Here is a 16,494-nt window from a genome sequence, read left to right on the forward strand (position 1 = left end):
TGGGCGCCAGTCGGCGGATATCGCGCCATTTCCGGAGAATTTCGCCCCAGGAGTGTGACCTTGATTAGATGAGTGCATTTCCAGTAATATTCAAGAAACCCAACACCTTCCAGGACAAAGCAGCCCGCTTGATCAGTGTCCTATTCGCCATCTTTAACATTCACTCTCTCCACTGCCAAAAGAGAATAACAACCCCATGTACCATACACAAAATGCGCTGCAGCTACTCACCTTCGAAAGCACTTTCCAAACCCGTGACCTCGAGCATCTAGAAGGACAAGGGAAGCAGACACATGGGAACAACACCAACTGCAGGTTCCCCTCCACATCACTCACAATCCTGACTTGGAAATATATCGCCGTTGCTTTGCTGTCGCAGGGTCAAAATCCTGGAGCTCCCTCCCTAACAGCACTGTGGGTGTACCTGCACCCCAAGGGCTGCAGCGGTTCAAGAAGACAGCTCACCACCACCTTCTGAAGCGCAACTTGGGATGGGCAATAAATGCTGGCCTAACCGGCGACGCCCAAATCCCGTAAATGAATTTTTAAAATAGGACATGGGCTTATGTCATAGAATCATAGAATTTACAGTGCAGAAGGAGACCATTCGGCCCATCGAGTCTGCACCAGCTCTTGGAACGAGCACCCTAGCCAAACCCACATCTCCACCCTGTCTCCATAAGCCAGTAACCCCACCCAACACTAAGGGCAATTTTAGACACTAAGGGCAATTGAGCATGGCCAATCCACCTAACCTGCACATCTTTGGACTGTGGGAGGAAACCGGAGCACCCAGAGGAAACCCACGCACACACAGGGGGAGAACGTGCAGACTCCGTACAGACACTGACCCAAGCCGGGAATCGACCCTGGAGCTGCGAAGCAATTGTGCCAACCACCGTGCTACCGTGCTGCCCAATTGGTAAAAAGAAGCAGACAGGAGCAGAGGAGAATTCTTTATCGGAACGAGTCGCTGTGATTTGGAAGGCGCTTGTTGAATGGTCAATGGAAGCAGATTCAATGCTAACTTTCAAAACGAAATTGGATAAATGCTCGAAAAGGAAAAAAAGTCCAGAAGTCTATTAAGAATGATCAGGGGTGGCAGGGTGAGTGGAACTGCTCTTTCAGTAAAACCACCATGGGCCAAATGGCCTATATCTGTGCTTTGAGATTCTATATCATAAGAATGTAAGAAAACAAGAAATAGGAGTAGGCTATTCAGCCGTTCTTGCTCTGCACCATTCAATAAGATGATGGCTAATTTTCTACTTCAACATTCCTGCACTATCCCCGCATCCCTTAATGTATTCAATGTGTAGAGATGGATCGATCTTAGTCTTGAATAGAATCAACGGCTGAGCTTCCACAGCCCTCTGGGGGCAGGAGAATTCCAAAGATTCACCAGCCCCCGAGTGAAGAAATTCCTCCCCATCTCAGCCCCAAATGACCTGCCCCTTATTCTGAGACTGGGTCCTCTGGTTCCAGAGAAGAATTGAATGCAGCAACGGCTAAACGAAGGTCAGGGTGAACAGTGAAGGGGGAAGGCGGGACGAAGGATTAGAGGTGGCTGAGCTGAACGAGAAAGGAGTCGGAGAAGGAAAGAGAGAGGACGGAGTGATAGAAAGAGAGGGAAGTAAAGCAAAGAGCGCGTGCGGAAAAGGGGATGAGGGTGGAAAGGGAGAAAGTGGCAAATGAAGGGAAAATGAAAGAGGGAAAAGAGAAAGGGCAAAATAGATATCCAGATATAGAGATCAGTTGTAAAGCGTGTCTTGCTCTTAAATCAATGCTTTATTATGGAACTATTTCTTGTTGTCCATACAAATTAAGATCTATAATGAATGTGATACCTATAATTTTATTTTAGTGAGCATAAATATAATATTAAATTATTGCACTCCCATTTGCAGTAATGCCATAATATGCATTCAATATTCAAAAAAGATGTAGGGGGTGATTCTCCGATATGGAGGCCAAGTGTTCGCGCCGTCGTGAACGCCGTCGCGAACAGGGTCCGGGCACGACCTATTCACGCCGCTCCAGCATCCTTACATGGTGCCAAATGGGCGCCACGCCAACCCGCGCATGCCGGCCCCTCACCAACATGAGGGTGTTCTGGGGCTGCGCTTGGAAGGAGGTAGGCCCGGGGGGGGGAGAGGCCGGCCCGCCGATCGGTGGGTCCCGATCGCGGGCCAGGCCCCACCGGAGGCCACCCCGGTGAAGGAGCCCCCCTCCCTCCCCCACAGGCCGCGCCCCCAGCGTTCCCGCAGAGTTCCCGCCGGCAGCGACCAGGGGTGGACGGCGCCGGCAGGAACCTGTCGTGTCGTAGCGGCCGCTCGGCCCATCCGGGCCGGAGAATTGCCGCTCACCGGTCCTCCGAGCGGCCCGGTGCGAATCGCGCGCCACTGGTTTCCGAGGGGGTGGGAAAATCGCGTGCGGGGGTCGGGGCGGTGTGGCACGATTCGCACGGCGCCCCGGCGACTCTCCCACCCGGCGTGGGGGGGGGGGGAGAATAGCGCCCATAGACTGAGTTTGCTGGTGGGAACTTGGAGATAATGGGAAAGCTATGATCGGACATTCAATCACGCTCGCAGCTCCAGACTGCCATCTAGTGCTCCAAGAAAGTATCTGTCTGAAAGGACACAGGAACACAGGAAATAGGAGCAAGAGTGAGCCACACAGCCCGTGGCCCTTCTCCACCGTTCAATACGATCATGGCTGATCGTGGGATTTCCACTCCATTCTCCCGTCTGCTCCCCATATCCCCGCATTGCCCTGCAAGAACAGGAGGCAGGATCAGACTCAACTGCGACGTCACCCTCCCATGGTCGAATAGTCCTCCTTTAGGCCGGTCGGACTGGAAGTTGACAGTCGTTACAGCAAGAAGGAGGGAACTAGATTAGGTTATGCCACAGCCGCTGGTGGTATGTGATAAATATCTCCCAATATGAGATTTTTTTAAATTTGTTCATGGGATGTGGGCGTTGCTGGCTGGGCCTGCATTTACTGCCCATCCCTGAGGGCATTTAAGAGTCAATCACATTGCTGTGGGTCTGGAGTTACATGTAGGCCAGACTGGGTAAGGATGACAAATTTCCTTCCCTAAAGGGCATTAGTGAACCAGATGGGTTTTTATGACAATCGACGATGGTTTCATGGTCATCATTAGACTTTTAATTCCAGATTTTTATTGAATTCAAATTCCACCAACTGCCCTGGTGGGGTTTGAACCTGGGTTCCCAGAGCATTACCCTGGGTCTCTGGATTACTAGTCCAGTGACAATATCACTACGCCACTGCCTTCCCTAGCTACTGTCCCAAGGCAGCTTATCAAAATCTCTCCGTGCTGTCATCGTGGGATTTCCACTCCATTCTCCTGTCTGCTCCCCATATCCCTGCATTGCCCTGCAAGAACAGGAGACAGGATCATACTCAACTGCGACGTCACCCTCCCTTGGTCGAATAGATCGCTGGTTTAGCACAGGGCTAAATAGCTGGCTTTTAAAGCAGACCAAAGCAGGCCAGCAGCGCGGGTTCAATTCCCATACCAGCCTCCCCGAACAGGCGCCGGAATATGGTGACTAGGGGCTTTTCGCAGTAACTTCATTTGAAGCGTACGTGTGACAATAAGCGATTTTCATTTCATTTCATTACATGCTTCCACTGAGTAATGCAGCCAATTCTGTCACCAAACAAAAATAGCCTGCCTTTATATAGCGCCTTTCATGACTTCAGGATATCCCAAAGCATTTTACAGCCAATGAAGTACTTCTCTGAAGTGTAGTCGCTGCTGGGACTGTAGGAATTCAATCAAGGGTTGACATATCTCCATGTGTTGAATCAAAGCGGTCTGGTCAAAGTAAAGTGTTTGTTCTGTTGTTGAAATTTAACTAAATGGGGAAAGGTACGGATTCCTCTCTGATTATTGCTGTCGGAATGATTTGTTCTGTTCAATTCCAACCCCCCTCCTCCCCCTCACCGAGTGGGTTCACATGTTTTGTGCAGAATATCAAACTCTTATTTTTTCAAAAGATATTTTACAGTGCTGTGGGTGAGTGTTTATGCCTCAATCCTAGTTTCCCAGAGAAGGCGATCTTTGGAATTTCTCCTTGAACTCACTGCAGTCCCTTGCAATGGTGCTCGGAGGAGGGTTCCCGGAAAATGACCCCGTGACAAAGAAGGGATGGCAATACTTTTGTCGCATGTCAGGCAGCTTTGTGAGTTGAAGGGCAAGTGATGAGACTCCCTCAAGGTCTCTCTGCCTTTGTAGTTGTCAGTGGTAAAGGTTGCAGGAGAGAAAAGAGCTCAAAATACGACAATATTATTGGAGGGGCTGGATGGGGTGTTCAGCGGCAAGGCCGCATTTCAAGATAATTGAGCAAATCTAAGATCATTCGGCTTTGATGAGCGATGGTGAAATGCTTGATAGATCTGTGACAAACGACATGAATTCTTCATAGAGAAGCAGACAATACAATCTGGAGGGTCAAATCTTCCTCGCAAACAATGGCCAATCAACCAGGCCAGACCAAGACATGGTAAACACTGGTAAATAAATGGAACATTAAAACCTCTATCATAACTGCAAAGCTCCTAATCAGTCCCCGAAGCACATCATCCAACGTTGCCCCCAAATAAATTTCGATGCAGCCGACAAGATATATATTTTTTTTTAAATTAAAAGGATGTGGGCTTCGCTGACTAGGCCAGCATTTATTGCTCATCCCTAATTGCCCTTGAGAAGGTGGTGGTGAGCTGCCTTCTTGAACCACTGCAGTCCATGTCGTGCACCCACAGTGCTCTAAGGGAGGGAGTTTCAGGATTTTGACCCAGCTACAGTGAAGAAATGGTGATATATTTCCAAGTCAGGATGGTGAGTGACTTAGAGGGGAACTAGCATTTGGTGGTGTTCTCAGGTGCCTGCTGCCCTTGTTCTTGCAGATGGTAGAGGTTGTGAGTTTGTAAGGAGCTAGGACCCTTGGTGAGTTATTGAAGGGTGCAAGGCAGACTGGAGCTCATAGGAACATACAAATTGGGCCACAATGTCCCTTGAGCCTGCTCTGCTATTCAATAAGATCCTGGCTGGTCTGATTCCATAGTACCCCTACAGTGCAGAAGGAGGCCACTCGGACCATCGAGTCTGCACCGGCCCTCCGAAAGAGTAGCCCACTTAGGCCCACTCCCCACACTATCCTTACAGGTGCATCCTATCTGGCTGCATCACAGCCTGGTATGGCAACTGAGACCACAAGAAACTTCAGGGAGTCGTGAACACCGCCCAGTCCATCACATGAACCCCCCTCCCATCCATTGACTCTGTCTACACCTCCCACTGCCTTGGGAAAGCGGGCAGCATAGTCAAAGACCCCTCCCACCCAGCTTACTCACTCTTCCAACTTCTTCCATCGAGCAGGAGATACAAAAGTCTTAGAACACGCACTAACAGATTCAAAAATAGCTTCTTCCCCATTGTTACCAGACTCCTAAACGACCCTCTTATGGACTGACCTGATCTCTTCACACACCTTCTCTACTGGGTAGTGCTACACTCCTGTATGCTTCACCCGATGCCTGTGTCTACGTATTTACATTGTGTATTTTATGTTTGCCCTATTATGTATTTTCTTTTCATTACGGAATGGTCTGTCTGAGCCGCAAGCAGAACATTACTTTTCACTGTACCTCGGTACACGTGACAATAAACAAATCCAATCCAAATCCAAAGCCCCCACCTAACCTGCAAATCTTTGAAAACATAGGGGCAATTTAGCATGGGCAATTCACCTAACCTGCACCTTTGGACTGTGGGAGGAAACCAGAGCACCCGGAGGAAACCCACGCAGACAAGTGGAGAAAGTGCAAACTCCACACAGACCCACGATTGGAATTGAACCAAGCTCCCTGGCGCTGTAAGGCAGCAGTGCTAGCCACTGTACCGCCGTGCTGCTGAATGTAACCTGGACCCCACATTCCTGCTGACCCCCAATGACCTCCCCCCCCCCCCCCCGTTAATCAAAAATCTATCTGTCTCTGCCTCAATAATATTAACAGATTCAGTTTCCACTGCCTTTTGAGCAAGGGAAGATTGAGAGGTGATCGAACAGAAGTCTTTAAAATTATGAACAGGTTTTGGTGGGTTAAGTGTAGAGAGGATGTGTCCACTTGCAGGCAAACTAAAATTGGGGACATCAATGTGGGATCGTCACTAATAAACCCTGTAGCGAATTCAGGAGAGACACTTTCCTCAGGAAATGGTAAGAATGTTTAACTGGCTACCACAGGGAGTGGTTGAGGTGAGAAGTAATCTACTTAAGTAGAAGTTGGAGTGAGAAAGGAATAGAAGATGTTGATAGGGTGAGAAAGAGAGGGGGTGGGAGGGAGCTTGTGTGAAACATCAACACCAACAAGAGATCTGTCTGAGTTGTACCATCGATATCCTCAAGTGCAGGAGGCAAGCGTCTGTCGGTGACTAATCGTGACAACTTCCTAGATATTCCACTGCAACTTTCCCTTTTTTCAAGCCATCCTCCTTATATGGTTGAGATTCCGCAGCGATCAGAAGAAATATGTTCCCAACTTCCAGCGCTGCTGGTCAATGGAATGGGACGTGCAGCAGTAACAGGGGAGAGCCCTCCTTCGCGTTAAATGGGTCCAACTCGTAGGAACTCGCTAGTGAACTCGGGCAGCGAGCATCCAGAAATGTGAGACCAAGTGGGAGGGAAGTTTTATTTGTGTTCCACTTCCAGTGCCTCTGCTTCTAGTCAGGTAACAACTGAACATTTATAAGCCAAAACAGACACACACAAAAAAATTAGTGCTTTTCTGTGTGTGTGTGTGTGTGTGTGTGTTTTGCTTAATATTTCTGGTCTGGTTCATTCTTGTCGCTATTCCCTCCTGTGTATCACTGAATATTGTAAATATATATAACAAGGTGATTTAAAAATGTTTGTTGATTTCCCTGGTGCCAGTGCCGCCCCCAGCTTTAAAAAAAAATAAAAGAACACGCCTGTGAAATTGACAAATGTGTAAATTTCCTTTTGATGAATGAGACACCAGAGGAGATGGAGACGCCTTTTCTTCCCAGAGTGTATTCCTGGCTCCTGATTAATCTGGTTCCTTTACTGAGAGAAACTTCTATTTATTTGTTTCTTTAACTTGAAGTCGTTTTGTTGAAATGTTTATTTCTCTGGACGGCCAGACTTTAACAGATGCGTTTTTTGACATAACTCCGTCCAGAAGGGAACATAAGAGGTAACGGAAGGTACAGCAGTGGAGATGGGATAAATAAGCCAACAAGTGTTCATGCTCAGGAGCTTCTCCCGGACTTCTTGCATTTCCAAGGAGGGAGATGTTTGCCAATAAACAATTCTATGATTAGCGGCAGCTTTTGTTACCTTTGTTTAAAAAATGCATTGAAAGGAGTTTGAGTGCCATACTATTTCTGAGTTCTGTAACCAGAGGCTTTAGGAAGTAAACGCAAACTACTGAGGGGGCTGAAACTCTGAAATAAAAACAGGAAATGCTGGGGAAAGAATGAGCAGGTCGATTGTGACTTCTGCAGACGCTGCCCCATTTGACCTGAAACGTTAACTCCTTCCCTCTCCCCAGATGTTGCCAGACCTACCTTTTTGTGAATCTGCTCCTCCTCCAGAAACTGGTTCCTTTTTGTTTTGAAGCGGGATAGGGGTTTGGGGCTGATGTGAGCAAAATGTTACCTGAGGTCATCGGCTGGGAGAATGGGCCAGATCTGAGCGGTGAAAAGGGGATTTTACATTCTGCCACAAGGGTACAGGACACGTGGAACAAGTTCCCACCAGAGCTTGTGTTCATCAAACTTATTTTTAATAAATGTTTCCAAAACATATTTAGTGGCACATGAACGTCCCTCGTGACATTAGCGAACCAGATGGTTTTTTAGAACAACCATGATTTCATGTAGAGTTGAGGAATCGCAAGGGTAAAAAGACCCTGATGGGAGTTATGTACAGCCCCCCCCCCCCCCCCCCCCACCCCTCAAGCAGTAGTCAGGATGTGGGGCAGAAAATAAATCAGGAGATAGAAAAGGCATGTAAAAAAAGCAATATTACAATAATCACGGGAGACTTCAATATGCAGGTAGACTGGGAAAATCAGGTTGGTGGATCCCAAGAAATGGAATTTGTGGAATGTCTAAGAGATGTTTTTTGGAGTAGCTTGTGACAGAGCCTACTAGGGAACAGGCAATTCTGGATTTGGTGATGTGTAATGAGGCAGACTTGATTAGGGAACTTAAGGTGAAGGAATCCTTAGGGAGCAGTGACCACAATATGATAGAATTTACCCTGCAGTTTGAGAGGGAGAAGCTGCAATCAGATGTAATGGTATTACAATTAAATAAGGGTAACTACAAAGACATGAGGGAGCTGGCCAGAGTTGATCGGAAACGGAGTCTAGCAGGGAAGACAGTGGAACAGCAATAGCAGGAGTTTTTGGGGGTTATTAGGGAGGCACAACAGAAATTCACCCCAAAGATGAGGAAACATGCTCAGGGGAGGACAAGGCATCCATGGCTGATGAGGGATATCAAGGACAGCATAAAGGCTTTTAAAAAAAGCATACAAAGTGGCGAGAATTAATGGGAAACCAGAGGATTGGGAATCCTTTAAAAGCGAGCAGAGGACAACTAAAAAAGCAATAAGGGGTGGGGGGGGGGGGAGAAGATGAAGTACGAGCGCAATCTAGCTAGTAATGTAAAGGAAGATAGGAAGAGACTTTTTCAATATATAAAAGGTAAGAGAGAGGCAAAAATAGACATTGGACCACTAGAAAATGTGGCTGGAGAAGTAATAATAGGAAACAAAGAAATGTCAGACAAACTGAATAGTTACTTTGCATCAGTCTTCACAGTGGAAGACACCAGTGGGATGCCCGAACTCCAGGAGAACCAGGGGGCAGAGGTGAGTGCAGTGACCATTACTAAGGAGAAGGTTCTGGGGAAACTGAAAGGTCTGGAGGTGGATAAGTCACCTGGACCGGATGGACTACACCCCAGGGTCATAAAAGAGATAGCTGAGTAAATTGTGGCGGCATTAGTGATGATCTTTCAGGAATCACTGGAGGCAGGAAGGTGGCTAATGTAACACCACTATTTAAAAAGGGAGGGAGGCAGACGATGGGAAATTATAGGCTGGTTAGCCTGACTTCGGTCATTGTTAAAATTTTAGAGTCTGTTATTAAAGATGAGATCGCAAAGCACTTGGAAGTGCATGGTAAAATAGGACTGAGTCAGCACGGTTTTGTCAAAGGGAGGTCGTTTCTGACAAATCTGTTAGAGTTCTTTGAGGAGGTAACAAGCAAGTTAGGCAAAGGAGAACCAGTGGACATGATTTATTTAGATTTCCAGAAGGCCTTTGACAAAGTGCACACAGGAGACTGTTAAATATGTTAAGAGCTCATGGTGTTCAGAGTAAGATTCTGGCATGGATAGGGGATTGGCTGACTGGCAGAAGGCAAAGAGTGGGGATAAAGGGGTCTTTTTCAGGGTGGCAGCCGGTGACTAGTGGTGTGCCTCAGGGGTCTGTGCTGGGACCACAACATTTTACAATATACATTAATGATCTGGAAGAAGGTACTGAAGGCACTGTTGCTAAGTTTGCAGATGATACAAAGATTTGTCGAGGGACAGGTTGTATTGAGGAAGCAAGGGGGCTGCAAAGGACTTGGACAAGCTAGGAGAGTGGGCAATGAAGTGGCAAATGAAATACAATGTGGAAAAGTGTGAGGTTATGCACTTTGGAAGGAGGAATCTAAGCATAGACTACTTTCTAAATGGGGAAATACTTCTGAAAGCAGAAGCACAAAGGGACTTGGGAGTTCTTGTTCATGATTCTCTTAAGGTTAATGTGCAGGTTCAGACGGCAGTTAAGAAGGCAAATGCAATGTTAACATTCATGTCAAGAGGGCTAGAGTACAAGACCAGGGATGTACTTCTGAGGCTGTATAAGGCTCTGGTCAGACCCCATTTGGAGTATTGTGAGCAGTTTTGGGCCCCGTATCTAAGGAAGGATGTGCTGGCCTTGGAAAGGGTTCAGAGGAGGTTCACAAGAATGATCCCTGGAATGAAGAACTTGTCATATGAGGAACGTTTGAGGACTCTGGGTCTGTACTCGTTGGAGTTTAGAAGGATGAGAGGGGATCTTATTGAAATGTACAAGATATTGTGAGACTTGGATAGAGTGGACATGGAGAGGATGTTTCCACTTGTTGGAAAAACTAGAACCAGAGGACACCATCTCAGACTAAAGGGACGATCCTTCAAAACAGAGATGAGGAGGAATTTCTTCAGCCAGAGGGTGGTGAATCTGTGGAACTCTTTGCCACAGAAGGCTGTGGAGGCCAAATCACTGAGTGTCTTTAAGACAGAGATAGATAGGTTGTTGATTAATAAGGGGATCAGGGGTTATGGGGAGAAGGCAGGAGAATGGTAATGAGAAAATATCAGCCATGATTGAATGGCGGAGCAGACTCGATGGGCCGAGTGGCCTAATTCTGCTCTTATGTCTTATGGTCTTATGCTAACCATCACTGAGCCTGACTTTCAATTCCAGATTTATTGGTTGAATTTAAATTGCCCATCCCTAATTGCCCCTTGAGAAGGTGGTAGTGAGCTGCCTTCTTGATTCGCTGCAGACCATGTGGTGTAGGTACACCCACCGTACTGTTAGGGAGGGAGTTCCAGGGTTTTGCCCCAGCGACAGTGAAGGAACGGTGATATATTTCCAAGACAGGATGGTGAATGACCTGAAAGGGAACCTCCAGGTGGTGGGGTTCCCAGGTATCTGCTGCCCTTGTCCTCCTAGATGACAGAGGTTGTGAGTTTAGATGGAGCTGCTGAAGGAACCTTGGCGAGTTGTTGCAATGCATCTTACAGGTGGTACACACGGCTGTCACTGTGCATTGGTGGTGGAGGGGGTGAATGCTGAAGGTATGCCAATCAAGCGGCAGCTTTGTCCTGGATGGTGTCAAGTTTTTTGAGTGTTGTTAGAGCTGCACTCATCCAGGCAAGTGGAAAGTATTCCATCACACTCCTAACTTGTGCCTTGTAGATAGTGGACAGGCTTTGGGGAGTCATATTTATATAATAATAATCTGTATTGTCACAAGTAGGCTTACATTAACACTACAATGAAGTTCCTGTGAAAAGCTCCTCGTCACCACATTCTGGCGCCTGTTTGGGTACACAGAGGGAGAATTCAGAATGTCCAAATTACCTAACAGCACGTCTTTCGGGACTTGTTGGAAGAAACCGGAGGAAAACCATGCAGACACGGGGAGAACGTGCAGACTCCGCACAGACAATGACCCAAGCTGGGAATCAAACCTGGGTTCATGGTGCTGTGTAGCCATTGTGCTAACCACTATGCTATTGTGCTGCCCACATTAGCCTATATGGCTAGTCCAGTTCAGTTTCTGGTCAATGGTAACCACCAGAGTGTTGATAATGGGGGATTCAGGCCAGTGGGAACAGCACGTATGAATGTTTTGTTACGATTATGATTGAGCTAAACAGACATTAGCTAAAAATAACATTATAATGTTCATGCAAAGCACCTTAGGATGTTTCAGTATGTTTATGGCGCTAAAAGTTGTTATTGGCTGTTTATGGAACTCTAAGTCAGAGGGATACAAGCTCCGAATCTCGCTCCAGAGATTGACCACATGAAACAATGGCAGAAATCCTGAAGAAGTACAAGGCCTGGGCTGACACTCCAGTACAAGGCTGAGGGAGTGCTGTACTGTCAGGGGTGCTGTCATTTTGATGTTAGACTAGTGCCCGTCTCTTTGTTCAGGTGGGTGGAGATGATCCCATAGTCACTGCTTTAATGAAAAGAAGTGGCATTTTCATTGTCCTCTACAATACAACAGCGATTACACTTCAGAAAGCACTTTATTGGCTGTGAAGAGCTGTTGAGACATCCAGTGGTCACGAAAAGAACTAAATATATTTTCTTTATTCTTTCATTGGATGTGGGAAACTCTGGCAAGACCGGCATTTGCTGTTTGCCCTTTATTGCCATTGAACTAAGTGTCTCGCTCGGCCGTTTTAAAGGGAACAGTTAAGAGTCAACCACTGCACGGTGGCGCAGTGGTTAGCATTGCTGCCTCACGGCGCCGAGGTCCCAGGTTCGATCCCGGCTCTGGGTCACTGTCCGTGTGAAGTTTGCACATTCTCCCCGTGTTTGCGTGGGTTTCGCTCCCACAACCCAAAGATGTGCAGGCTAGGTGGATTGGCCGCGCTAAATTGCTCCTTAATTGAAAAAGAATGAATTGGATACTCTAAATTTATGCAAAAAAGAGTCCTTGCTGTGGGTCTGGAGTCACATGCAGGCCAGACCAGGTAAGGACGACAGATTTCCTTCCCTAAAGGACATTAGTAAACCAGATGGCTTTTGTAGAAAAACAATGATTTCATGTTTCATGAGATTGACTTTCAATTCTAGATTTATTGGTTGAATTAAAATTTGTGCTGTGGTGTGTTTTGAACCCTTGTCCCAGAGCATTAGTTTGGTCTCTGAATTATTATTACCATTGGTCCGTCATCTCCCCCGGGTATATGAATGCAATTCTCATTTTTTTCAGGCCAATATCTATCCCTCGACTGAAGCAGTTTGTTCCCTTATCCCATTTGCTGTTTGGCCAAAGCGGTGAAGATCGGGGTCCATTTATTGACCAATCAGCACCCTTTTCTCCTGTAGTATAATTTGTTGCGATAGTTTGACATTTGGCATTGATGTGTTTGTCCTGATGAGTGCAAGATGAAAAACTTTGGCAACATGTCTCTGTTTTCAATAATAATCTTGCTATGTGCAATTTGGCTGCTATGATGACCTACCAAACAAATCATTACTTCAACAGGAAGCACTTTGAAGTGTTGCACGTATATGGAGTGCTGCTTTTTCTATTACTGTCCAAGATGTTGAAGTGTTTGCCTTACAAGCTTGAAAGAAAGAACTTGGACGGGATCTCCATTGCCCGACGCCGATATCGTAATCGTCGATCGGGTGGAGAATCTCTTCCGACACCCGAATCGGGGGCGGCGCCAGTTTCGATCCTCCGCCCCCTCTGAAATGGCGTCATCGCGTTGCACGCCGCATGCCATTGGAACGGAGTTGGCGCGTCACCTGAAGGCCCTCCCTCGATGCTCCGCCCTCGATGGACCATGTTGTGCGGCGCGACCTCTGCAGGTCGCCGGTCTGCGCATGCGCGGTCAACGACCCGACCATTCTCCAACCGTCTTTGTCGTGGGAGCTGGGAGTTTTACCTGGTGCAGACCCCGGGACATGAGGGTTCGGCGCCTATTTTGGCGTCATAAAATGCCACAGTTCCCACGCCGGCATCGGCACTTTGCCACAAAATCGTGGAATTCAATCCCTTATATTTACATTGCACCTTTTCATGAGCTCAAGAGTTCTGTGTTTTAAGCCAATGAAATGCTTTTGATTGTCATTGTAATGTAGGAAACTGCCCCCAGAGAATTTACCTGGGCCTCTGGATTACGAGTCTAGTGGCATTAACCACCGCCCCACCCTGTCCCAATGTTGGCAAAGGTTATTGAGTGCAGGGGCATTCGGGTGCCTGCACAAACTCTACTTACTGGGGAGGAAGGTGGGCGCTGCAGTCCTTTTTCAAAAAGGAAATTGTTCATCGAACTTGACTGACGTGTTGGGCTCAGGGTTGTGGATACAAGCATGGTTCAGGATGTAAGCATGTAATCCAGGTTAATACTCGGCAATTGCTGTTTGTCAGAGCTGCTGTTTTTTTTCCCCACACGTGTCCGTAAGCTTTAGTTTCAGGATTGTGTGACTATGAAGATACAATTTAGAGACAGGGGCCTCTTCTACTATCCAGACTGAGATTCACCCCAAGTCATTTTGCTCCTTGCAAATTTGGTGTTTCCCTCATTAAAGCATCTCCATAGTTATTCATTGTCTCTGAAGCACTTTGAAATGTCCTGAGGATATGAATAAAGCGCGATAAAAGGAATGAGCTAACTATCGAAAGCTGGATCAAAACACAAGCTTCAATTAGTTTGAACTTTGGGGTGAGTATTTATATGGATCCGCCCTCCAACAGTAACAGCGACTTGCCTGTCTGCAGCACCTTAAGGAAGAAAAAAATACCCTAAGGTGTTTCAAAGGAGTATTGCTAAAATTTGATGCCGTGCCATGTAAGACATTAGGACCACTGCCAGAGAGAGAGGTAGTAATCTGGATACGTTGGGGAAGGGTTGGACCACACATTTGTTGCCTGACACCAAGTGTTACGTGACCGAAAAATAAATGAATAAAACAGATTACCCGTGCATCGCAAATTGTGGGAGCTCGCTGCGCACAAATACCCTTCTGCGATTCCTACGGTGCAGCAGTGACTAGGCTTCAGGAGTATTTTATTGGCTGTAAAGTGCTTTGGGAGATCCTGAGGTTAAGTGCCAGCTACGGTCGATACGGGGGAAGCACGGTAGCACAGTGGTTAGCATTGTTGCTTCACAGCGGCAGGGACCCGGGTTCGAGTCCCAGCTTGGGTCATTGTCTGTGCGGATCTGCACGTTCTCCCTGTGTCTGCTTGGGTTTCCTCCGTGTGCTCCGGTTTCCTCCCACAAGTCCCGAAAAACGTGCTTGTTAGGTGAATTGGACATTCTCCCTCTGTGCACCCGAACAGGCGCCGGAGTGTGGCGACTAGGGGAGTTTCACAGTAACCTCATTGCAGTGTTAATGTAAGCCTACGTGTGACACTAATAAAGATTATTATTGTGATATAAATGCAAGTCAGGGCAGCACGGTGGCGCAGAGGGTTAGCACTGCTGCCTCACAGCGCCGAGGTCCCAGGTTCGATCCCCGCTCTGGGTCACTGTCCGTGCGGAGTTTGCACATTCGCCCCGTGCCTGCGTGTGTTTCGCCCCCACAGCCCAAAGATGGGCATGTTAGGTGGATTGGCCACGCTAAATTGCCCCTTAATTGGAAAAAAAATGAATTGGGTACTCTAAACCTATATAACAATATATATAAATGCAAGTATTTCCTTGATGCCTCGTCCTTTGACTCGGGCGCGGGCCAGTGAACGACTGAGGTATGCAAATCGCCCACACTTCACTCCAAGTTGCAACCTGTTCCTTCTGTTGTAAATTTTAAAATAACTCCACTTCGCTTACATCATGTGAAAATTGCCGGAATTGGCAATCTCATCTCACTGGGTTTTGTTTTCTCTTTTCCTTTTGTTGTCTATCAACAAGTCTGAAGAGCCCGCTTTGATTGGGAGAGTAACCTGATCCTGCATAGACCGGAGAGCTGGGTTTTCCCTGCTCCGTACTTTCCATATCCCGAGAGCAAAACAACAGCCCGTCCGCTCAACTCTGACTTCCGGATGAGGAGAGTCCCTCCTCCCATGTGACCCAATTGGCACCGGACGTTGTTAACCCCAGTTTTCTTATGTACAAATGTATGAATTAGGAGCAGGAGGAGGCCACTCGGCCCCTCGAGCCTGCTCCGCCATTCAATTAGATCATGGCTGCTCCGATTCTAACCAAAGCTCCACATTCCTGCCTACCACCTCCTTGCTTATCACAATCTATCAATCTCTGCCTCGAAAATATTCACAAACTCTGCTCCCACTGCCTTTCGAGGAAGAGAGTTCCAGAAAACAGGTGGCACAGTAGCACAGTGGTTAGCACCGTTGCTTCACAGCTCCAGGGTCCCTGGTTCGATTCCCGGCTCACTATCTGTGCGGAGTCTGCATGTTCTCCCCGTGTCTGCGTGGGTTTCCTCACACAGTCCAAAGATGTGCGGGTTAGGTGGATTGGCCATGCTAAATTGCCCTTAGTGTCCAAAAAGGTTAGGTGGGGTTACTGGGTTACGGGGGTGAGGTGGAGGTGTGGGCTTATATAGGATGCTCTTTCCAAGGACTGGTGCAGACTCGATGGGCCAAATGGCCTCCTTCAGCACTGTCAATTCTATGATTCTATGAAAATCTCTGCCTTCAAAGAAAACAATTCTCTTCAACCTTGCCTTTCCCATCACCACCCTGGTAATATGCTCCCTACCCTCTCTGTGCTGGTTGGTGCCAATTGTATCGAATGTTGGCACAGTGAAACAGCATATTTGGCGAGTTTCATGTTGGGATGGGCGGGTTGGTGCAATGATGATACCAGAGGACCATCATTCACATCAGTGGGTGTAAACTCGCTTCAGGAAGTGGTCTTTTTACAAGATGGAGGCAGGGGGTGCTGGAGGTGGTGTGGGCTCACTACAGCTGCAGAAGGGTTGGCAGGACACCACTGGGCGGTGAGTAAATCTGAATGGTTATCAATTGGGAGAGGGGAGTGTGCAACGAGACCTGGTGTCCTCCTACACCAGTCACTGAAGGTAAGCATGCAGGTGCAGCAGGCGGTAAAGGTGGCAAATGCTATGTTGGCCTTCATAGCGAGAGGATTCGAGTATAGAAGCAGGGATGTGTTGCTGCAAT

General features: G+C 47.4%; 1 protein-coding gene across 2 annotated transcripts in view; it reads left to right on the top strand.

The window, feature by feature from the left end:
* Positions 1-6,408: 6,408 nt before the first annotated feature.
* Positions 6,409-16,494, top strand: part of LOC140392108 (transforming growth factor beta activator LRRC32-like) — a 39,182-nt gene continuing 29,096 nt past the window's right edge. The window contains exon 1 of one of the 2 annotated variants that reach the window (XM_072477397.1): positions 6,409-6,762. The gene's annotated coding sequence lies outside the window, so the exon portion shown is untranslated. The remainder of the gene's footprint in view (positions 6,763-16,494) is intronic. The other variant, XM_072477398.1, reaches the window with a different exon arrangement.

Source organism: Scyliorhinus torazame, chromosome 15, assembly GCF_047496885.1.
Source record: "Scyliorhinus torazame isolate Kashiwa2021f chromosome 15, sScyTor2.1, whole genome shotgun sequence".
Classification (NCBI taxonomy): domain Eukaryota; kingdom Metazoa; phylum Chordata; class Chondrichthyes; order Carcharhiniformes; family Scyliorhinidae; genus Scyliorhinus; species Scyliorhinus torazame.